The sequence below is a fragment of the Ambystoma mexicanum genome, chromosome 3q (assembly GCF_040938575.1).
Source record: "Ambystoma mexicanum isolate Mex_15411 chromosome 3q, UKY_AmexF1_1, whole genome shotgun sequence".
NCBI lineage: Eukaryota > Metazoa > Chordata > Amphibia > Caudata > Ambystomatidae > Ambystoma > Ambystoma mexicanum.
The window spans coordinates 460,142,265-460,165,925 of NC_090926.1; the positions used below are offsets into that span (position 1 = coordinate 460,142,265).

The 23,661-nt window shown below is 43.7% G+C and overlaps 1 long non-coding RNA gene across 2 annotated transcripts; it reads right to left on the minus strand.

Annotated features, from left to right (window-relative positions):
- Nucleotides 1-13,987: 13,987 nt before the first annotated feature.
- On the minus strand, nucleotides 13,988-15,161 carry LOC138581880 (uncharacterized). 2 transcript variants are annotated; one of them, XR_011304840.1, is made up of 3 exons: nucleotides 14,903-15,161; nucleotides 14,220-14,334; nucleotides 13,988-14,086 (listed from the first exon to the last, which is right to left on the minus strand). It is a non-coding gene; the product is annotated as an uncharacterized lncRNA (long non-coding RNA). The 2 variants fall into 2 exon arrangements; XR_011304839.1 differs by lacking the exon at nucleotides 14,903-15,161 and adding an exon at nucleotides 14,450-14,674.
- Between the last annotated feature and the right edge of the window lie 8,500 nt (nucleotides 15,162-23,661).

Genomic DNA, 23,661 nt, shown 5'->3' on the forward strand with positions numbered 1-23,661 from the left:
CAAGTTAGTGGGCGGCACCCCAAAAGCAATACTATCTACTACAAATTTATGTGAAAAACAAGAAAATTAGCGGTGCCCACTCTAGTCCTCAGTTCTTTCTCTGTATCTCACACTTCGGTGTAATTCAGAGCGGTGGCACGCAAAAATGTCATATGAAGATATCGAAAAACTCACAGATTCACGAGCTACCACTTTAGGTTTTTCAACCGATGAGGCAAACACCATCCTTACTCTAATCAAAGATACCCATTCAGCGACAGCAAACACAGACCCGAACAAGAAGATCAAACAATTGGAATACCTCATTCATAGAGAAATCAATCGCAAATTGCATGCAGTAACACTTGGACGCTATTATAAAGCCCAACGCATCCCGCAAGGATTAAGGATTGGCCTGAAACCAACATTATGTAAAGAAAATAAAGAATTTGTAAAAAAGTGGGAGCAGATTTTAAACAGATGCTCCCTTGATCTCATTCTTCTTACCATCCAGGAGCTGTCATCTAATTTGTCCACCTTAGAGAAAGAAATACAGGAATTAACTAAGGAAATCACTGAATTTACTAACAAAGAATCTTTTGCAGATATTCTAGCAGACATCAACATACGACTTGAAGGTTATAAGTCGGACTTAGAAGCAAGGAAAATACGCAAATTCCGGCGTGACACGTTTGACTACTTACGAGACGAGGTTTACACCTGGGCAGATAAATATCAGAACCAACCACCTCAATTTAAGAAACCCCAGACTGAACAGAGCAGTTCAGACACAGATTCAAGCAGAGAAGAAAATCCTCAAAATCAACCACAAGCATCAGGGAGTAGTGACAGTACAGCAGAAAGTGATCCCAGAGCAAGAAGAAACAGTCAAACTTTTTTAGACAACAGCAAAGGAGGAAGAGAACGAGGAGGGGGGAAGAGGAAAAGGACCCGGTGTCCAGAAGAGACATCAAACACGGACAACTTAGTAGTAAACATCTCTAATAGGACTCTACGTAATCAAGAAAATAAAGTACTACATAAAAGACTGAAATGTCTACCTACTTATGGTACTAATCTGTTTAATACAAAGATCGAGTTACACAAACTTACACGCAAACTCAAAATGAAAGTGTTTTTTGCTGAAATGTAAAGTGAACATCATATTGACGAAAATCTGTCAGACCTAGTGGAATTCAAACCTAAGAGTACCTTTGTGGCCCCCATCACAGTTCCTGCAGTAGACATTTTTGAAAAAATGGTCCTTGCAGACCTGAAGAAGATACGTTTTGGCGCACCTAATTACAAAAACCTAAGTAGAGGTGAAATGGCTATTATTAAAGAATTATATATGGATGAGAAGATTACTATAAGGCTGGTAGACAAAGGAGGGGCACTAGTAATCATGAACACAGATGATTACAAAAGAGAATGCCTACAACAGCTTAACGATCACACGATTTATGCAAAAATAGATCATGATCCGATCAATAGAATCAAAAAGGACTTAGAGTCAATACTCACAAGAGCGGAAGAACTAGGAATGATCACACGTAAAACAAAACAGTTTTTACAGAATCCTCGACCTAAAACACCACACTTTTATCTACTTCCAAAGATACACAAAGATCTGAGCAATCCGCCCGGAAGACCAATTGTGGCAGCAACAGGAGAGATACTACAGCCCTTGGGCACTTATATCGATTATTTCCTACAACCGATCATACAGAAAACCACTACATACGTTAAAGATAGTAATAATTTTTAAAACATTTTGGAACAGATTCAACTTGAAGAGCATTACATCCTGTTTACAATCGACGTTAACAGCCTTTACACCAGTATACCTCATGATATTGGGCAAGCAGCAGTGGAATGGCTCCTACTACAGGAAGACAATATAGGAGCATATAAAGAATTTATTCTGAACTTACTCACCTTCATTTCCATGAATTCTTACTTCACTTATGAGAATGAATACGATCTCCAGACGTCAGGAACGGCGATGGGAGCCATCATGGTACCCGCATACGCCAATGCATTTATGCATCGTTTTGAGGCCGAACATATCCTCGAAAAAAACGAATGGAAGAACCAACTAAAAGTGTGGTTACGATATATAGATGACATCTTCATGGTATGGAATGGAACCAGCGAGTCATTGCAAGACTTTTTTAAGCACATCAATCAGATTGACACTCGTATACAATTTACTGCAGCAATAGGTCATCCCAATATTCACTAGCTTGACGTGGAAGTAAAGGTTAATCAACAACAAATCACAACCTCAATGTACACCAAACCTACAGACAGAAACAATCTACTACATCGCATGAGTTTTCATCCGCAGAACACACACAATTTACCTTATGGACAAATGTTATGCATGAAAAGGATCATCAGTGACCAAGGTGAACTAAATCAAGAATTGCACAAACTGCAGAAGAAATTACTTGCTTGAGGATATCGCCAAGATGAATTAGATCAGGCATCATCTAAAGTGGCAGTTAAAACCAGAGCCAGCACACTAGAACAAAGACCTAAGAAAGATGCCCCTACACTAGTGTATGTGTCAAGATTCTCCACTCAGAGTGCACAAATAAATAGATGCATTACCAAACATTGGTCCATACTCACTAGCGATGAACGTACAACAACTTTATTTCAGACCAAACCTGTGTTTGCGTATCAACGCTCAAGCAACCTACGTGACCTTTTGGTCAACACCAAAGACAACAAAGAAAGACAACAGAAACACAAACGACAGGGAACCTACCCATGTTTGAATTGTAATAATTGCAACAGCATCATTAAAGGGAACACAGTATCACATCCCCATTCAGGAGAAAAGATCAAACTGAGACACTTTGGGACATGTGACACCGAGAATTGTGTCTACTGCATACGTTGTCCATGCGGACTATGTTATGTAGGTGAAACTGGACGGAAATTAAAAATCCGGATGAACGACCACAAGTCTTGCATATGCAATAAGAACTTCAACTCAGCAGTTGCCAGACACTGTGATCAGAAACAACATACAGTGGCTCAATTAAGATTGCAAATACTAGAAGTATTGAATAATCAACAGGCCGGCATTGATCCAAGAAGAATATGTCAGCAAAGAGAAGCGTTGTGGATAGATCGATTGGACACTCACCTAGAGGAATGAATGAAGAATTTGACTTGAACTGTTTCCTATAAATCGAATCGACCTATGAAACATTTCACTTTACAGGCAACCCCTCTGGGTTGTTTTATCATATGTGACGCATATGAGCACCAACTAGATGACATTCTACGAATGATATCTCAATTTCTGGTCTTCTATAACCTATACAGTTCACTCTGATGTGTAATCATAATTTTTATGATTTTGAGTATAGCGCATATGCATAATTTTTTCACTTGTGAATTTATATTTTTCATTTTTTTATTTATTTTTTATTTTTTATTTGTGTAATTTCTACTTAAGTCTAACTGCATTTAATCTTGGTTGGTTATAAATATATTTTTGTTGAGGTTTTGCATGCATGTCATGCAATATGATATACATCTTGTTGATAAGGCACCATAATTCAAGCTATCACAGATATAAACACATCAGATTTATAAAGTTGTGTGTCTATCTAATATCGGCACTGCATCAGCCAGAATGAAAGACTAAATCCGCTATATAGTCTGATATAATTACTATATCAGAAGTATCAAATTCTAATGAGCATGAGTAATCCCTTTTTCTTTTTATGAAGCCCCATGCAAAATGGCGGCATTCACATGGACAATCAGCCATGTTGGAGGTGGCAGTCACCGTAGCAACCGTAGCCTCACTCCCGGGGTAACACTCACTGTTTACTTAGGTAGGAGCCGGCAGCAAACAATGAGTCAGTGCAAAACGGCATTGACACAACACTGACATTGCACACGAGGTACATGAAATGCACTAATTAGTCTGTTTAGAACTCGGTAAAGTATCGCTTGAGATTCAAAGAATGTCACGATATCTAAACATGTCACGCTGTATATTTAAAGAACGTTATTGCATTTCAACAGGTCAACGTGTGTATTTGGACGAGTACGGTTGCGCCGCACAATAAAGCGAAAGCAATTACGCTTGTGAACGGCAATTTTTGAAAGGTTAGATTTTTGATTAGGAGTGTAAGCCGCACAATAGCAACATCTTCATGCATGTGCTCACATAGAATTTACTATTAGGCACAACAATATAGCATTTAGTGCACTGGCATTCACTTGGATAGTATGCACGCTTTCACACGAGGTGCATCAACATATTATTATATATGCACGAAGTAGGGGATTTAGTAAAGGAGAGAACCACATACTTAATGTGATATCGCACTATAACATGTTGGTGTATTTTGTATGCAATGAAGAATGTTCATGTATATCTTTTTCTCCTCTTTTTCTCATGTGTGTTTTTATGTGCGTGGGTACCCTGTTGCATTTATCTTTAATTTTATGTTTTCTAATTTGTCATGTTTGGATTTGATTACACTGTTTTTCTCTGTTATATTAACAAATACCTATGTTTGCTATTTGGTCACTTTTTTGGATTAGACAAGGCCCTGAAGAAGGACTATTAATTCCGAAATGCATTGGCCATTCCATGATGTTTGCTCTTAAAAAAAAGCAACAATACATTGTCTTTTTGAAGCTCCAGAATAAATCACAGAATTTATAATCGAACATTGGTTGAATTAAATTATTGAGAAGTTAAAATATTTAAAAAGATCCCAACGGGATATAAGGGTGTGCGGCCCACACCGCAGGCAAAATTGCCTAGGTCTCTCTTCACACAGTCTATTCTCTTCTTGCTGACACACAGTAGCACAAGTTAGTGGGCTGCACCCCAAAAGCAATACTATCTACTACATATTTATGTGAAAAACAAGAAAATTAGCGGTGCCCGCTCTAGTCCTCAGTTCTTTCACTGCACCCATTTTTGACAGATTTCTTTCCATCAAGTATCTTTAAAAGTACATTTTGTCCTGATAACGTATGATTCTTGCTGACATTGTATTTATGCGGATTCTTGCAGTAGAATAATGTGGAACACCCAACAAGGAGGTTGGATCTTTTAAGTGGTTTGTGAGCCATGATTTTTGCAACTTTGATAACCAAGGCAAACGGATTTCCAAACAGCTCTGTGTTTCTTTTGGCAATCAGCATTGCTTTTTCACGTGGTTTCAGGCCACTTTGCGGGTAGCCCAATGGTGGGTTTTGCCAGTGGTCTCCTGTGTTCACTGAGATAGGCGAAAGTGGATGGCGGCCTATTTTTCAGATTTTTACAGCGCAATTCTGGGTGATTTTTAGCGAGCAGCATGCTTTCCAGTGGCCATTTCTGAGGTTTCTGCTGCCAGCAATGCACAGTAATGTTGCAGGGCTTGGCTAGTGAGTTGAAACATCCCACAAGCCCCCCTCTTGCGATTGGCGTTGTACGTCCATCAATGCAAACTTGCAAGACTGGGATGTCAGCCTCATCTCTTCTGATTCCATCAATGGCAAAGTTCAGCATCTTTTCTTCCATCGGGGGTGGATCGATCGGTTCTCCTCGCCATTACTGATGGGAGTATTGAGCGATACTCCGGGCCCCTCAGATCTTTCCTCCCGGTCCCCGGGTAGTCGTCCTTGGTTAGTCTCCATGGTTTCCAATCAACTTTAGGTTATCGCTCTCCTAGGATGATAAAGCAAATGTAGACATTACCCCACCACTATTAATGTAGTGGGGTGGACACATACATTTTGATAATCAGGACACATTTTTATTATTATATTTTATATGCTATATTAGAGTTGGAATTTTATGGAGCTGGAGTGGCCCCCTCTGGGGTTTCAGAATTCTCCTCCAGTTGCTGCAGAGTGTGCCTAGGATGGCAACACTTTAGCTGATTAATATGTACACACTTATCTTCCCCCTCTGCCAAACTGCCTTTGGGGATGCGGATCTTGTAGGCGACTGGTGAGATTTTGTCTACAATTTCAAAAGGACCCCTCCAGGTAGGCAGAAATGTTCACTGTTTGGCCTGGTTCCTTTGGAAATTGTATAAGTAGACCTGGTCTCCTAGATTGTATTCCTTTCTGGTAGACTTTAAGTCATAGTGGGCCTTCATGCTGTCGGCTGATCTCTCTAGGTTTCGCTGAGCAGAGGGAAAAACACGTTGAAGGTGTTTTCTTAGATTTTCAACATACTCAAGAGTTGTGGAGGCATTGATCAATGTCTGCTCTTGAGTCCTGTAGAGCAGATGCTGGGGAAGCACCATCCTGCGTCCAGTCATCAGCTCAAACAGTGACATTTTAGTTGCAGATGAAGGGGTAGATCTGAAGGCCATTAGGACAAGAGGTAATCGAATATCCCAACTTGGCCCAGAATCTGCCACAAACTCTTTTAATATGCTCACAATTGTTCTATTGTATCTCTCGACTGCACCACTAGAGGCTAGCCGGTAAGCAATATGTAGCTTCCTTTTGACCCCAAGTATCTCCCACATCTTTGTCATAACTTTGCTGGTGAAATGGCTACCTCTGTCTGACTCAATCCTTTGGGGTAGTCCGAAATGTGAAAAGATGTGGTTGATCATCAGGGCAGCTGCTGTTTCTGCCTTACAGTTTGGGGCCGGGAGATATTACACCCATTTAGTAAACAAGCATGTCATGGTCAACATGTACTTGTTTCCCCTAGAGGAGCAAATCACGGACCCGATTAAGTCGACTTGCAAATCTGACCATGGCAGTGTCATCCCCCTCTTTTGGAGAGGCGCACGGTGTGTGAGGGATGTTGGCTGAAATTGTGCACACACAAGACACCCCTTTAAGTATTGGTCGAGGTCCTGCCCCATTTGTGGCCAGTATGCAACCTCTCTTAAGATTTCAAGTGTCGTATGAAACCCCCTATGACCGGCTGTGGCGGCATCATGGGCGTGACTTAACATCAGGCTTCGGAATGAGGTAGATACCACCCACTGATCATGGCCAGCTAGGGATCTCCTTAACAACAAACCGTCTTGGATTCTGAACATTTTTGGACATTTCATCAACACTCTGAGGTCCTCTTTCCCAATGTAATCGGTATCCGTCAGGGGAAAGTTCTCAGGTTCCTTAATGTGTTGATAAAACTTACCAATTATTGGATCCCCTTTTTGAGCCGTAATCAAGTCAGCATCAGGGGTCTCCTTACTCCATTGTGCAGTTCAGAGATCATTGTGAGCATTTGTCTGTGACCTAGTGATGGCAGTGACCTGGATTTCCCCCAACAGGGACTCAATCTCAATTAGATCCCCTTGGATGGCCCTGGTTTTGGCCAGCTGATCAGCTAAGTCATTTTCAGTTTTGTCTGGTCCCTCTACTTCGGAATAACCCTTGATCTTTTTCCAGTAGATGGACATCCCATTAGAGGTGACCAGATCATCAATGTTTTGAATTAACTTCCCATGTTTCAAGGGTTTGTTATTAGCACATAACATGCCTCTGGTCTTCCAGTTAACCAGGTGCTCCACGAACCCGTTCCATACATAATCCGAGTGATTATGACCAGTTCGTGGAGTTGATGTTGGACAGCAGTGAGGATGGCTTGATGCACAGCCATCAACTCTGCCTCTTGACTACTTCGGGGACCAATCTTGTACCCAGCGAAGGGTCTTGGGATCTCATTCACCCATGCATTCCATACAACGGCCACAAGTTCCTTCTCCCTGTTGTTGTCAACATGGTAAGAGCCCCCATCCACACGGACAGTGCGCATTCCCTCACACTTGTTTTCTTCAAAGACTTTGTGTCGGGAATTGCCTCCATATTGTGCTTGATTTTTAGACTCTTGTCCTCGAGACAGTTTTCTCTGGCACAATCATGCAAGTCAGCCAGACCTTGTGTGAGGGGACTCTTCTACTTTTGGCCATATCTGACCTCCACAGGAAAGCCTTGCATTGACAGAATCTAGGGAGTAATTCGGGAATTTCGGTAATTTCCGGCCCGGATTCTGTCACTTTGGAGATATTGCAGAGGCTGTTGTGGAGTCTCCACTATGATGTGTTCCCCCTGGATAAACGGGAGGTAATTCTTCAATGCCCACACCATTGCCAGGAGTGCCTTCTCACAATCGTTGAATTTGTCCTCCACTGAGGATAAAGTTTTACTCACGTAGGAGATTACCTTATTGACCTTGTCATGCTTTTGGTATAGTACTGCAGTCAAGCATGTATTTGAGAACCCTGTCTTCAAGAAGAACTCCTTGTTCTGACAGGGTAAGCTAGGCAAGGTGCTTGTGAGAGGCTTCTTTTGAGTTGTCTTACTGCCTCGGCTGGTTCTGGACCCCATTCCCACTTGACCACCCCCTTCAAAAGATGAATCAGGGGTCTGGTGATCTCTGCATAGCCCTCAATGAACTTTCTACTGTAAATAGTCAGTCCAAGGAGGCTCCTTAGTTCCCGCAGAGTTGTGGGGTCTTTCAATTTCTGGAGTGCTTCCACTTTCTTTTCCTGGGGACAGAGACCCTGAGGAGTAATCTCATGCCCCAAGAAATTGACAGGTGTTCTACACCACTGTGCCTTTTGAAAGGGAAGTTTTGCTCCGGCAGCCCTCAACTGTGTCAGAACATAACAGAGCTCCGCTATGTGTTCCTCCACAGTTGAGCTTTGATGAGAACATCATCTACATAGGCCAGGTTACCCCTTTCACCCAGGTCGGGCATGGCCTTATGTAGAAAAATGTTAAACTCATTGCTGGAGTTGATGTATCCGAAGGGAGTCCGGTTCCATGTGTACTGCTGGCCCCCGAAGGTAAAATCCAGCTTGTATTGGTCCTCCCTACTGACAGGTAAAGTCCAGTACCCATTGGTCAGGTCTATTGCAGTGAATACCTGTGACCCATGGATCTGGGCCAGCCCTTGGTCAATGTAGGGAAGAGGCCATCAGGAAGTATGGACCCGTTTGTTGAGCTCCCTAAGGTCGGCTCAAAGTCTCCACTGGCCGTTTGGCTTCAATATTTCCAGCACCGGATTATTGAAGGTGCTGTGGACTAGACGGATTATCCCATGGGACTCAAGGTTCTTAATTATTTCAGTAAGGGACTCCATTGATGCGAGAGGCAAGTGATATTGCCTCACAAACACTGGATTCATGCCAGGGTCCCTGGGAATTGTTGTTGTGTGGATGTCGGTGCGACCACAGTCATATGAGTCCACCGCAAAGAGATCTTGAAAATCCAAGAAAACTTGTTTCAACTTTTGCTTCTGCTCCAGAGTCTCACAGGCATCAGCTAGGTTGACTCTCTCTTCAACCATCTGCCTGAAGCCTGGAAAGACTTCTGGTTTCGCTATCTCAGCGGCCTCCTCCAGCTCGGTGGAGAAGTCCCTGGTCAGAGTGCTGATTTGGACTGGTGGCTTCAGGTGGGGAAGGCAGTCCTCACGGACCTGGAAAATCACCTCATCCCTCCTGAAGTCACAAGTCACATCTTCCTTACCATAAGGGCAGGAAGTGTACACCAGGAAGTTTCCCCCATACCGGGTAAAGATCCTGTCTGGTGTTGTGTTGTTGTCATCACTGTCACTGTCAAAACAGTTCTTGGGGATTGGTCCTAACAGTTCATTGCCTAAATCAATGGAAAAATGTCGGTCATCAACCGCCATTCTAATAATGGTGCCTGTGGCTAGATTGATACTCTTTAAGTCGCTGTTATCCACCTCTATTGGAATGGTGTCATGTTGTATGTTGACTAATGGTGTTGGGTTTACCCCCAACCCTTGCTGTTGGAGAGAAGCATTTAGATGAATATAAGCATCAGGGATTTTCAATTTCTGTCCTCTTTTAACTTTCACTTCCAGGGAGAATTGTCGGGTCCTTTCTGGGATGGTGACTTCCTCTACAATCTGAATTTCAACTGCATAAGGCAGCAGTTGAGCTGACCTAAATGCTTTCTCTGGATCATCAAAGCCCATGGGATTATCCATTAATCGGGACCAAGCTTTGAATTTTATTAGGTCCAAACTAATGGCAAAGCTATTGAGAATGTCACTGCCTAAGTAATGTAACGCTCACCTGATTCCCGCAGAGGCGCCGGTCTTGACTGGGTGAATGCCGTATCTTCAAAGGTGATGTGTAACACACGGTTGGCTCTTTGGGCTGGACCTCTGTGCACTGTATGTCTGACTCGAAGAGTAAGATGTCTGCAGATAGAAAATATGGGATTAATGAACTGGGGTTATTGGGTGCCTCTCTCCTCTTCCCTTTCTCTTCTCCTGTAGAACCCCAAAGGTTAACGCCCTCACCTTAGGTAAGTGAACGCCGAGCTCTCCATCTGCCTCGGGGCAGGGTGCCGTAACCAGTTTCTTCACTGGATAAGGGTGCAGGCCTCTTGACCTCAGAGGACTGCTGTCCGTCGTTAACTGCACGAACGGTAAATTCTGGGCACTTCAAATGTCTTAAAAGTCTTTTGTAATGATATCTCTTGTTTTGCAGGGTTCCGGCGATGGCGGATGGCGGGCTGATGAGAGTTTAGGATCGAACCCGCGTGAGGAATAGAAGCGCCTGGAAGCACGTAAGTAAGCGCTTGTAGCCTGCTTCACGATGCGCACTAACTGTCCCTTTTATCTTGCAGGTACAAGTTCGGAGCTTTAGAGAAGCTGAAGGGTGCTGGAATACCCACTGGATTCGGCGTGGGAAGGAGTAATGGCACGTGAGTAATAAAGTTGCCCAATGTCTTTAAACGCACCTTCTTTTGTCTTTCAGATGCGGGATGCAGCGCCGAAGGCCTCCGGAGCGTGCGAAGAGCTGGTAAGCTTTTGTCTTTCAGATGCCGGAATGCAGTGCGAAGACCTCCGGAGCATGCGAAGAGTAGGTAAGCCTTTGTCTTTCAGATGCCGGAATGCAGCGCGAGGCGTTGGTGACAGCCGATGGACCAGGTAAGAGATGCGCTGCCACTGAAGACCGTAGTGCTAACCTGTTCTTTCTTTGTCTTTACAGGTGCTGCCGAAGACTGGATTCCAGGATGGTAAGCCTTTGTTCCCTTAGGCCCAGGATCAGAAGCAGAAGACACGATGAGCGTTCTGCTGCAGAGAATGCAGAATAACGCAAAGCAAGATTCATCCATCGGGTGTGGTTTAAATAGCCTTCTGTAGTGCTTAGGTGTCTCCTTCCACAGCCACGCCTAGGTAAGAAAAGAGTTCCTGCTTTCCAGAAGAGTTCCAGTGTTCTGAACCTAGGGAGTGTCTCCTGCCCCACCCAACACGAAAAGTAGTCCCAAACAGAAGAGGATCAGGGGTTCAACTGGCAGGTAAGTAAGCAGCATGGTCTGCTGCAGGTAAGTCCACCCAAGCATTATGAGCCCGGAGCTTCCAGCGCTGGGACTGGGCATCTTTATGAGCCTGGTGCCACTGGCGCCAGGACAGGGTCCAAAAGGTCCCAATTGGGACTGGCTGGCACTCGGAACCGGGGTTATGGGTCTGCTTCCAAGGGAGTCGGGCAAGTCCTGATCTTTTGGAAGCAGAGATCATGACAAGTAAAAGGCGGCAGTGATGTCTCGCACGACCCAACAATTATGGACTATGCTCTTGTTGCCAATGGAGATTTTGAGCATACACATGCTTGGCAGGAGATGTTTGGAATTGGGTGTTTCCAGATCCATTTCCCATTTGTCTATCAGTTTAAATGTGGGAATGGCTGGATCTTTTGGGTGTTGGCGGAACATGGCTTCGCTGTTGAAGCTCTTACCGTTGTTCACACACACTCGGGTGAGAACAGAGTCCTTCCCTTAATTTAACTGAACAGGGATGAACAACTGCTCTCCAATTTGCTGAATATCAGCGTGGCTCTGAGCTGATTTCTCATTTTCTGGACTATAGGAGTGGGAATGTCTGATTGTGGATTGGTAAAGAATTTCAGAGTGTTTCCTTCCAGTGTGGAATACCACCCTAGGCTGCAAGGAAGGCTGATTTTCAGAAATAGAGAGCACCCCCCATCACCAGTTTGTTTTCCTGCTGCTATTACTGTCACGTCTGTAATTTGGTTGTTCTGGAAGTGAAATTCTACTTGGTCAGATTTTTGTTCAACCATGTGGCATGTGCCGTTTAAACTAACATGGTTGACACTCTGTTTCAATTTTATTGGTCGGTTAGCCTGGGTCGAGAGGACCTTGTTTACGAAATCTATTAGGGGTGACAACCTTCTCAGGAGGTCATTCCCTAGCAAACAAGAGGTGCCCTCAGGAGTCACAACTATGACCGGTGTTTCACATTGTGTCGCCCAATTTTAATGTCTAAATCCGCAGACCCCTCGACGGGAATTTCCTTCCCGTCAAAGTTCTGAAGTTGTCCAGGAAGAGAGGTCAGAGGAATTTGATAATTCTCTTCCTTTCCTGAATTCAGTTCATCAAAGGCCTTTTTGGACAGAAGGGTAGCTTGGGATCCAGTGTCCACCAGTGCCAAAATTGTACCCTTCCCCTGTATTTGTACCGGGGCATAGTATCTTCCCTCCTTCTCCGCAAGGGGGCACAGATAATGCACATTTTTGGACAACTGGTGGTTTAATTTTCTCATTTTGGACATTGAGAGCGAAGAGATTTGGGCAGAATTCTGTGGAGAGTCTTGGGAATCTGAAAGAAAAAGGTGGCAACTAGAGATGGGAGAAGTTTTGAGTTCCCCTGGCTCTGGCAGTCACCAGGATGGGTTTGAACCGGGGGATTTTCATGCTGTTGTTTCTGGGATTAGATGATGGGCGGCGCTAGCTCAGTCCCCACATCTACCCAGTCTGGATTTGAATCCTTTGGGACCCATTTTTCTTTGGGAGGAGTTCCCCCATCTCTGAAGGAGAAGATCCTTTTCCCAGGATCCTCTGAGGATCCCTCTCCTTCAAATTGGAAGATCTGTACCTCCTCCTTAAAATGGGTCTGTTTAGATCCTTTGTTTCTCCTACCCCCCCCTCTGTTCCTTGGGTGGCAGGCTTTCAGGGGCAGGAGATTTTGTTTCCGGTTTCTGGGTTTCCAGGGGCTTTTTACAAGTGGGGAAGGAAGCTTCCTCCAAGGCTTTACACCCCCCTTCCCCTTGTGCCACCTCCCTGGGAACCGGTGGGTTGTCGGGGTGCTGTCCCCGTCATTGTTCTGGAGCACCAGGTCCAGAGTTGGAGGCCTTCTGTGCCGGCATGCCCCTCTGAGGGTTTTGTTGAGCCCTCAGCATGCGACCCAGATCCTGTGCCATGTTTTGGACCTGGCGCTCTAGCTGTGAAACCCGCTCAGGCTGATATGGGGTTCTCATTTCTCCCCTGGGCTGATCCCGGGAAGGGTAGCTATCCCTTCTCTGGTAATACCCCAGATTGGGAAGATTTGGGTACCCCTCCACCCTTGGCCCTTGGCCTCCCCTCGCCCGGATTAGGTCGTCTGGAATTGGGGAAAAAAGGATGGATGATTTTGGGGTTGAAAGTTTTGTGGAGACCCGGGGAAGAAGTTCTGTCCAGGATTTGGGGAGTTTCTGCCATCCTGGGGAAGTTAGGAGGGAAGTTCCCTGGGTTAGGTGCCTGGTTGGATCCCCCCTTGGTCTGGAGGAGTCCACACATAATATGTTTAAATAGGTATAAAGAATCCCTATTAACATGAAAACATCCTACTCCACCAACGGGGATATAGATATATGTAATACAATAAAGAGCAAGATGATATGTGTTGTTTACTTGCCTCCAACCCCCTCACACAGGAACTCTATAAGGTTTTCCAGCATCACTAGTCCTGAAAAAATGGACCGTCTGCAATAACTGATTTACACAAATGTATAACAAGTTTATTATTCAAATAATTCAAACTGAATTTAAACAAAAAACACTACCCTCACCTAACACAGTGTACTAAACATTAAAAAACAAATATAAAACAAATATAAAACATCAGATAACTTATTTATACGACACAGAAGATATCACATAACACACAAAAAAATCTCAATGTGTCACTAAAGCAACAAGCATCCCAACATGTTTCTGTTCTTAACTGCCCAGTTCAGGTGAACATTCTTCAGGGGATAAATTTAAAAGCATCCACTAATCTCTTCCACACCGTGTTGAAAGGGTAGATTCAGGCACCCAAGAGGGTAAAAGGAAAACAACCTCCAAGCCTGTAAAAATAAAGGAAAGGAGAAACCTAATGAGTTCCAAAGAGGGAAGGAAGTACTACAAAATATAAATGGAGGCATGGCACAGGGATTATGCCACACTCACAAGGGTCCCAAAGGGCACCCGCAGATTTACCTTTAAATGGTGAAACTTCAAAGCACGTCACAGGATGACAAATTTGCTGGTTTCCCTCCAAATGAGAAATCAATACTTCAACAAAGCGTCACAGTCCGCTAGAGTATCGCCACACCTAAGTAAGACAAAACCAATACACAGAGACCACATGCTCTGTTATATCCAGAAATCACACTGGCTTCAATACCACTGCACATAAAATCAAGGCTCCAAATAACAAAGTGAATTACCTCCACAAATGTAGGGATCAAGACTGCAATTCACAATTCAGTAATGAACAAGTTGAAATGGAAACATCCATACGATCAAGCAATAAAGTACAGAGTCAATCTGGAAAGCAATGGGAACATAACAGTAAACACCATTTATCTGGCATTACCAAAACCTCAGCTAACAACATGCCGTCAACATGCACTAGAGGGCAAACAGAAGGGGGTGCTTATATTTCACACACGTGAGGAGACCATGCATTATCTAATGTGTAAAGACAACTACTCAGCGTCCATGCTGTCCAACCTCCACAACGTAAAAGAAACACGGAAAATGGATAGCCACACAACATGTGTAAAATAAGTGTAAAATAAAGTACCCCAACCACCAAATAATGCAAAAGGTGTCCCGACATGGAGACAATATCATGCACAGAGTCACATCCAAAGGCAAAATGCTGGTAGCGTGCTCACCTATACACACGGAGGGGTTTATTCACTCCACTTGCAGCATTCAAACATACTCGGCCAGCACTCGATTCAGAGGAGCCATGGCTGCTGCACAATCTCAAAGCGTCTATGGTTGCGCAGCAACACAAAGAAAGGACTCTGTTAAAGCGTCTATGGTTGTGCGGCAACACAAAGAAAGGACTCCACTTCTCGAAGTTAATCAGGAGTACAACAACCAAGGGGGCCATATTGGAACAGACCCAGGATCAACTGGTGTAGAGGAGTTTAGTGGACACTCAGCGCATCAAAAAGATGTAAATGGCACTAACTTCATCAATTGAACTAAAAACCAAATTGTTCACCAAAATTGGGTGCCCACATGGTATATGCATCACACAATGTCCAAAATGATATTTGGCTAACCAAATGCCAATCAATGCTTTCATTGAGCCCTAGCACATTGCTTTGTAATTTGAAAATTATTTTTTGCTCTATATTCAATAATTTTCGATCTGTTTCAATTTTGGTATTTCCATGCACCTTTTTCAAAATCAGCCATGTGAAGTCATTGAAACCATGTTTCTTTTCAATAAAATGTTTCACAAGAGGGGCAGTTATCACTTGATTCTTGATACAGCTGCGATGTTCCACCATTCGAACTTTACATTGCCTATTTGTTTTTCCCACATAATGTAGGCCACATGGACAGGTGATCAGATATACAACATTAGCTGTGTTACAATTCGTCATTTCAGTGAAGACCCACTTAACATCAGGTAGAATTTGCAATAATCTAGTTTCTTTTGTTTGTCCACACATGCTGCAATTCCCACATGGAAAATGTCCTTTTACTTCAGGCAAACCCCACAGTCTAGTTTGCCTAACTTGTGGTATCTGCATTTCTGTCACATCATTTCTGATCAGAATATTTCGTAAATTCTGGCTTTTTTTGAAAGCCACTAGGGGAGGCAACACTTCTTTACCACGATATATTTTCTTCCAAGTTTTCATCGCAATGTTTTTGATTTTGTAGGACAAATTTGAGAAAGTATTAACAAATACATTGCCAATCTTTTTAATTGGCCTACTACTTTTCTCCAAAAGTGCCTCACGATTGTTATTATAAGCTCTTTTTGAAGCATTTCTTATAACTCTAGGCGGATAGCCTTTGGCCAACAACTTGTTGGTCAATACATCCGCACTTCGGGCAAAATCATCTTTAAGACTACTATTGCGCTTCAGCCTCAAAAATTGTCCAAATGGCAAATTGTTCTTTAAATGTTTAGCATGGTGGCTATTGAAGTGCAATAAAGAGTTCTTATCAGTAGTCTTGTTATAGGGCTTCACTTTTAGAGAACCATTGTGATGGAAAATGGTGATGTCTAGAAAATGAGTCTCACAATCACATATAGACCCAGTGAATTTCAGAAACCGATTTTGTTGGTTAAGCCATGTCACAAAACAATCTGCCTCTTCTCTTGAGCCATCCCATATGATCAGTATATCATCTATATACCTCAGCCACTTCCTCAAATGATTGCTGAAAGGGTTGATGGCTGGGTATATTACTGCCTTTTCAAAATACTCGACATAAAGATTGGCTAAATTCGGGGCCATGGCAGCACCCATGGCTGTACCCTCAATCTGTTGAAAGAAAGAACCCTGGAATTGGAAAAAATTTTTAGTCAGGGCAAACTCCGTGCACCACAGAATGAAAGCATTACTCACAGGATGGCCATCCTCTCTATTCATCAACACTTCTTCAACCACCTCAAGTGTGGCTCTTTGGGGTATCACAGTGTACAAAGATTGAATGTTCAAGCCTATCAGCAAGGACTGGCCCGGAATAAACTCAATGTTTTCCAATTTATTAATAGCGTCAGTGGTGTCTCGCAAATAGCTTTTCATTTTCAAAACAGACGGTCTCAGATAGAAGTCTGCAAATTTGGACAAAGGTTCCAAAATCGAATTCACACCAGACACTATGGGTCTACCAGGGGGATCAACAAGTCTCTTGTGTACTTTGGGCAAGGTGTAAAAAACAGGTACTCTTCCTTGATCCCTAATCAGGAATTCAAATTCTTGCTTACTAATCATTTCGGCATCAAAAGCTGCAGTCACCTTTTCTTTGATAATTTTTTTGAGTTTGGCAGAGGGGTCATTAGCCAATCTCAAGTAACTCACATCATCAGATAGCAGTCTTTAACATTCTCTTACATAATCACTACGGTTCATCAACACAATCGCTCCTCCCTTATCTGCTTGTCTAATAATCAGGTTCTTGTCTTTTGCTAACTTTAGTGCCAATGCTCTTTGTAACCTACTAAAGTTGGAGTTGCGAGACTTTTCGCCAGACTCCAACTTAAGAACCTCTGCCAGCACCTGTCTTTCAAAAACCGTAGATTCGGCAGTATGAGAGTAACTGGGAGCACAGAACGTAGATGTATTGCGCAACCCACTGAGATTATTACTGGTGTATCCTTCATGTTCACTGAAGTATTCATTCAACCGTACCTTGCGCATAAATGCAAAAAACTCTGTTCTAAATTCAAGAGGATCATGAGATTTAGTAATGACAAAACTGAGACCCTTATTCAGGGTGTTTTCCTCTTCCGAGGAAAGGACATAGGAGGGCAAATTTATCACCACTGATTCCTTGTTCGACTCCTTGTCCTGACCTGGTTGTCCCAGTCCCCCCACATTTTATGTGCAGTGGTATTGAAGCCAGTGTGATTTCTGGATATAACAGAGCATGTGGTCTCTGTGTATTGGTTTTGTCTTACTTAGGTGTGGCGATACTCTAGCGGACTGTGACGCTTTGTTGAAGTATTGATTTCTCATTTGGAGGGAAACCAGCAAATTTGTCATCCTGTGACGTGCTTTGAAGTTTCACCATTTAAAGGTAAATCTGCGGGTGCCCTTTGGGACCCTTGTGAGTGTGGCATAATCCCTGTGCCATGCCTCCATTTACATTTTGTAGTATTTCCTTCCCTCTTTGGAACTCATTAGGTTTCTCCTTTCCTTTATTTTTACAGGCTTGGAGGTTGTTTTCCCTTTACCCTCTTGGGTGCCTGAATCTACCCTTTCAACACGGTGTGGAAGAGATTAGTGGATGCTTTTAAATTTATCCCCTGAAGAATGTTCGCCTGAACTGGGCAGTTAAGAACAGAAACATGTTGGGATGCTTGTTGTTTTAGTGACACATTGAGATTTTTTTTGTGTGTTATGTGATATCTTCTGTGTCATATAAATAAGTTATCTGATGTTTTATATTTGTTTTATATTTGTTTTTTAATGTTTAGTACACTGTGTTAGGTGAGGGTAGTGTTTTTTGTTTAAATTCAGTTTGAATTATTTGAATAATAAACTTGTTATACATTTGTGTAAATCAGTTATAGCAGACGGTCCATTTTTTCAGGACTAGTGATGCTGGAAAACCTTATAGAGTTCCTGTGTCAGGAATCCACACATAACCCAGGATGGGTCTGTTCCCCTTGTAGCGGGGACTTACATAGTCAGGGGAGTGAGGGATCCCTTGGCTTCCTGTCTGTGACTGGCCCGGGGGGCTTCTGGGCTTGGGATTATTCTATTGTGCAAGCAAGTTTTTAGGCCCCCCCATCTCCAAATCTAAAATGGAGGCAACATTTACCTCTGACACCTTAGCAGCAGCAGGGGTGCTGGTTGGTTTGGGGCTTTTGGGAGCATTCTTGTTGTCTATGGGCTTTTGCACCTCATGGATCCGGGTGGCCTGTTCAATGACCCAGTCTAGTGATCTTTTCTCATGAAAATCTCTCACTAGCTGGGTCATGATGTACTTTGGTAGAGCGTGGAAAAAAGTATTAACAAATTCTCTGCTGTCCGTGCGCACCCTTCTGGTAGTCTGCGCAAAGGCACGCTTTAGTTCCTGCACAAATTCTTGTAGGGCCTGATCCTACCCACATTGCAAGTTGTAGGCTGCCTTGCAAGCCTCTTGGGGATTTCTGTGTACAGAAAAATGCTTCAAAATGGCCGCCCTATATGTGGACCATCTAGAATGATTTTGGTCCTCCACCCCGCAAAGAAACTGGAGTATTCTGGTGAGAATCTCCATTTCACATACTGAATGCAGCTACTACTGTCTTTCAAATAGAAAGTTTCCATCATCTGCTCAAAGAGCTCTAAGTGGTCCCAAACAGAATACTTAGCATTCTTATGCTAAGGAGTGATGACGCTCATTATTGCCTTGATTTGTTTTAAGGGGTACTTAAGCAAGGCCCTTTTTTGCTTTATTGGCCTTCTTAGTTCGGGTAACCCTGGTCCATTCATACTCTGACTCAGAGCCACTGCTCCCAGAGGTGCCCGTCTGATCTTCTAGGTTTTCCGGAATTCTGCAAGCCTGGGAATGGCTGGCAGAATGTGGGGACCTAGTCTCCTGTGTCCTGGGGCACTCAGAGGAGTCTTCTGATTCCTCCTTGCTCCCAGGATTTGATGGGTACCCCCCACACTGTCCTAGCTGGGTGGAGGTTTTAGGGATGCCCTTAGTGGGCCTACTCTCCTGGAGTTCCCCACTAAACTTCACAGTACTTGGGTACCCATACCCAGGTGCCCGCCCATCCATTCCTGGGAGGTACTGGCCTATGAGCCCCATACTTCTGACTGGATAGTAATCTGCCTTCCCCGTGGCCCTGGGCTCATGTGCACCAGTGGACATGGGGGTGGCAGCGTCCAGGGACTGGGAGAGATGAAGGCCTCTGGTACTAGGGTTCTTGAGGTTATGTTCAGGTGTTTCCCTTTCCCAGCGAACCTCAACTCTATCAGCCTGTGCTCCCTGTTGCCATGCAAGAACCTGAGCTTTCTGTTCCTCACTTAAAGCCTTACTAGTCTCTATCAGTCTCTCTTGCATGGCAACCTGCCTGTGGAGCTTGTCATTATTCTCACAGAGAGCCTCATTTTCTCTCTGTGCTTCCTGGGTTGCATTTGAGTACTGGGCCAGTCTTTGCTGCAGGAGGGTTAACTCCTGAGTCCCATCCCTACTGGCCTGCTCCTTTCTTGCCAGAGCATCTTCCACCCTCCTGGTGTGCTCTAACACTCTATCATGCTCTTTTTGGAGGTCACCCAGTCCCTGTTGGGCCAGGTGATTTTCTTCCAGTTTCCCTTTTAAGTGACAGACTTCCTGGCCTAAGGTGTCCCTTTCCTGAGCAAGAGCCTGCCTCTGTGCTGCCAGGTCGTCCCTCTGTCTTTGAAGGGCACCAGCTTTCTGGCGCTCTTCATCAAACTCTGCCTGGGTGTCCAGGTCTTTCAGAATTAATGTGTTGCTCTCTCCCTTCTCTCTATCTAAGTGGCTTTGCAGGGTGACTACCTGCTCTGCACATGCCCTGTTGAAGTCCAGTTGTTGCTCCAGCTTTTTCTGGCTCTGCAGTAGAGAGTCCACACTTCCTTGGTACTCCTTCTGCAAGGCCATAATTCTGGTTTCCTGGTCTGCCTTTTCCTGCTGCAGGATACCCATATCCTCTTTGATTTTAACTAGATACTGTCTGCTTTCATTTTCTGATTCCTGGCTCCTCTACCGTCTCTGCACAGAAGAGTCCAGATCAGATTGGGCCTTTTCTAATGCCATCAGTTGCCTACTTGCCAGATCTTGGCCTTCAGCATATTTGTCCTGTATGGCTCCCATAGATAAATATAGATATGCCGCTATCTTGGCAATCTTATTTTGCTCATCCTTGGCCTTAGGGGCCATATATAGTTCACTCAGGGCCACATGTAAGGGACCCTGATCTCTTCAGATATCTAACCCTGTTGCAGTGATCTGTTGTGTGATTGCCTGAAACCACACATTCTGGTCCTGCTCAGTCCACTCACCTCTCACAATAACGTATGTAAAAGGTGTTCTCTAGCTCTCTTGATGTCTACCAATGTCGTCATTTTGGAAAAATTGATTTTCTTCCTGACATACAGAGGTTTTTTATTTTATTTGGCAAAACAGACCGTTTCCTTAGAGCGTTCCCTTTTGAGGGGTGCTTTTACAGCGTAACACATCGTAGTAGCTCAGTTAGCACACTGTATTAAGCTGCACAAGTGGTAGATCTAATCCAGAAATCCCGGCCACGAGACCCCAATCAGTAAGTGATTTCAATCCAGCACTCCAACTAAGTAATGCCTAGTATGGGATGCCCAATGTAAACCCTTATTTATATATATTTATGTCAAAAGTTTGTTTAATTGTGGATGATGTACCCTTATATAACGCCCCTCTCTTTGAATTCCCCCGGTCTCACTGAACAAAGAAATAGGTTTGTTTTGCAAATTAAAAGATTTATTTGAAGAATTAACCAATATAGAGATTATACTTTTATGAATATGAATAATATCTGAATATCACACTTATGAATATGCACAATGATCAGCAATGGATAATATTACAATATCAACAATCTCTTTAATCACTTAGGAGTAGGAATAGGTAAATAACCTAACAGAGAATACTTTGTATGGTTCAAGAAATTGCAATGATAGGGAGAAATGCAACACAGAAATAAAACTTGATATGAATTTAACCTAAGACAATGTAGTCACTCTTTCCCCTGTGACTACTCACTCTCTCCAACATGCAATATGAAGATATGGAATGAGGGCACACAGGTATCAGGAATAACAATCAACAATGCAGTTCACTCCCAATTCCCCCAGCAAGCTTAGAGAGAATGGGTATGATTTTAAACAGGTCAATTGCTTTTAAATATGGTTTGAATTGGAGGGGAAAAATGGTAAGAATGACTTCAATTTGCTAAATGGGATTCAGAACTAGTGAGAGTTGCTTTGGATTGGTTCAGGTCAACACTAGCAATGATTATAGAATGATTAGCAGATGGAAAACGAAATTCAGAAGTTGAAAGCAAGAAATAACTATTTTACGTGGAGTGAAATTGGGGCAAATTGTAAATTCGCGGCAACTTTTCTGCGTGCGGGGAAACGCGATTACGGAAAAACTATAAAAATTTAGTTTCAAGGACGTACGGTTCAAAAGTTACAGAGGTTTTTCAGAAACAGAGTCAAGATGAAAGATGCGCTTTAAAGATTAGGAACCAAGATGGACTTATACTAAGGAGCTAGGAAAGTACAAGAAACCCAACGGGACAACCACCAGAACAGGGCTCCTTCCGCTCTGATTGCTGTGCGCCAGGACACTTGACTTTCTTCAGAAAATATCAGCGCACAGATGATTATCGATACAATTATCACAGACTATATAATGAGAAGAATTCAGGATGGACACATTATTCTATAATGCAGTTCTGGATAGGTTAAAATGGATTGAATAGGATTACTTTAAACTAAGAGATGACCATGGACAGTTCTATACTAAATACTCAGTCCTATGGCTTTGGAATGGAATGGGCCCGTCAAAGATCTGGTCAAGGGTTTGGACTTCACTCGCCACCGGACAGGTCTCAGGCACTGGGTTCTGCTCTCAGCAAGGCCCTCTGGTCTGCGCGGCCTCTTGGACTGGATCTAACGGGTTGGATCTGGGTACAGCTCTGCTCTATGGGTCTGGATCTTGGTTCTAGCACGAGGTTCTTAGCTAGAACAGCAAAACAGCTCAGCCAGGCTGCTGGATTTTGTGGTGCCCCTTGGAAGTGTAGGGGTTAAAATCAGGGTTGCAAGATTTTTAAAGGCCTGCTGAAAAGGGTTCAGTTTTTTGGATTAGGCCTCTGCTTCAGGGTTCTAGAGTCTGGTTCTAGAGTCTGGATCTGGAGTCTGGTTCTTCCTGCAGGGTGCTTTGCCAGGGGATCAGTTGATGAGTGAGAAAGTGTGTGTTTCTGGGTCCTCAACAGTCCCTTATTATCCATTTCCAAAGTGAGTGGCGAGGCTGATTATCTATGCCCAACCCTATAAGGATCTGATAGGTCAGAGAATTTCCCCTCTCCTTGAGACAGGGGCAGTGTGTCATATGTGTCAGAGTGACACTGTGTCTATGGTCCAAAGGAAATCCCTCCCCTTTGCTTCTACTTAGGAAATCTATTTTCCCCAAAAAACATATTTCCAAGATGCACAACTTGTTAATAATACATAATTACATGACAGATTGCTTAAGGTACATCGCTGTCCAACTCTCATCTTCCTGCGACCTTTTTTTTTTTTTTTTTTTAAAAAAGTTTATTGATTTTTCAACACAAACAACAATACAAACCAAACCGTAGTGCAATTAACAATATTACAATAAAGCATTTAATCATTAGTGCGCACTACCTCCCTGATCCCTCCCCCCTCGCGAGCCAGTTTCCATGTCACATTCCGTATCTGCCGCACATGAGCGGGCCTCGTTGTCATCCGACCCTCCCGAAGCCATCCCTGTCCCAAATATGCAAGATATCAAAGTCCTCCATGCCATCAAAGAGGCCAGTTCCTCCTCCCAAGACATACAACTCGCCTCCTGCCACACTGCTGTCTCGGCCTCCGCCCATTTCTGTAGGTCATTCCACCACACCTCAACCCGTGGCTTGCTACATTTTTTCCAGCCCATGGCTATTCTCCGTTTGGCCAGCACATACGCCAAGTCTTTCAGTTTACACACATGTTTCTGCTTCCTAGGTCTGGAAAACCCACCCAGCAGGCATGCCCAGGCGGTGTCTATGGCAAGCGTGACCCCTTTCTCTCCTAGCTTGCGCGCCACCTCCCTCCAGAACCCCTCGATCACTGGGCATGCCCAGAACATATGCGTCATGTCCGCATTTTCTTCGTCGCATTTAGGGCACGCCTGTCTGCCCGCATTCCGGAATTTGGATATCCGCAGTGGGGTCATA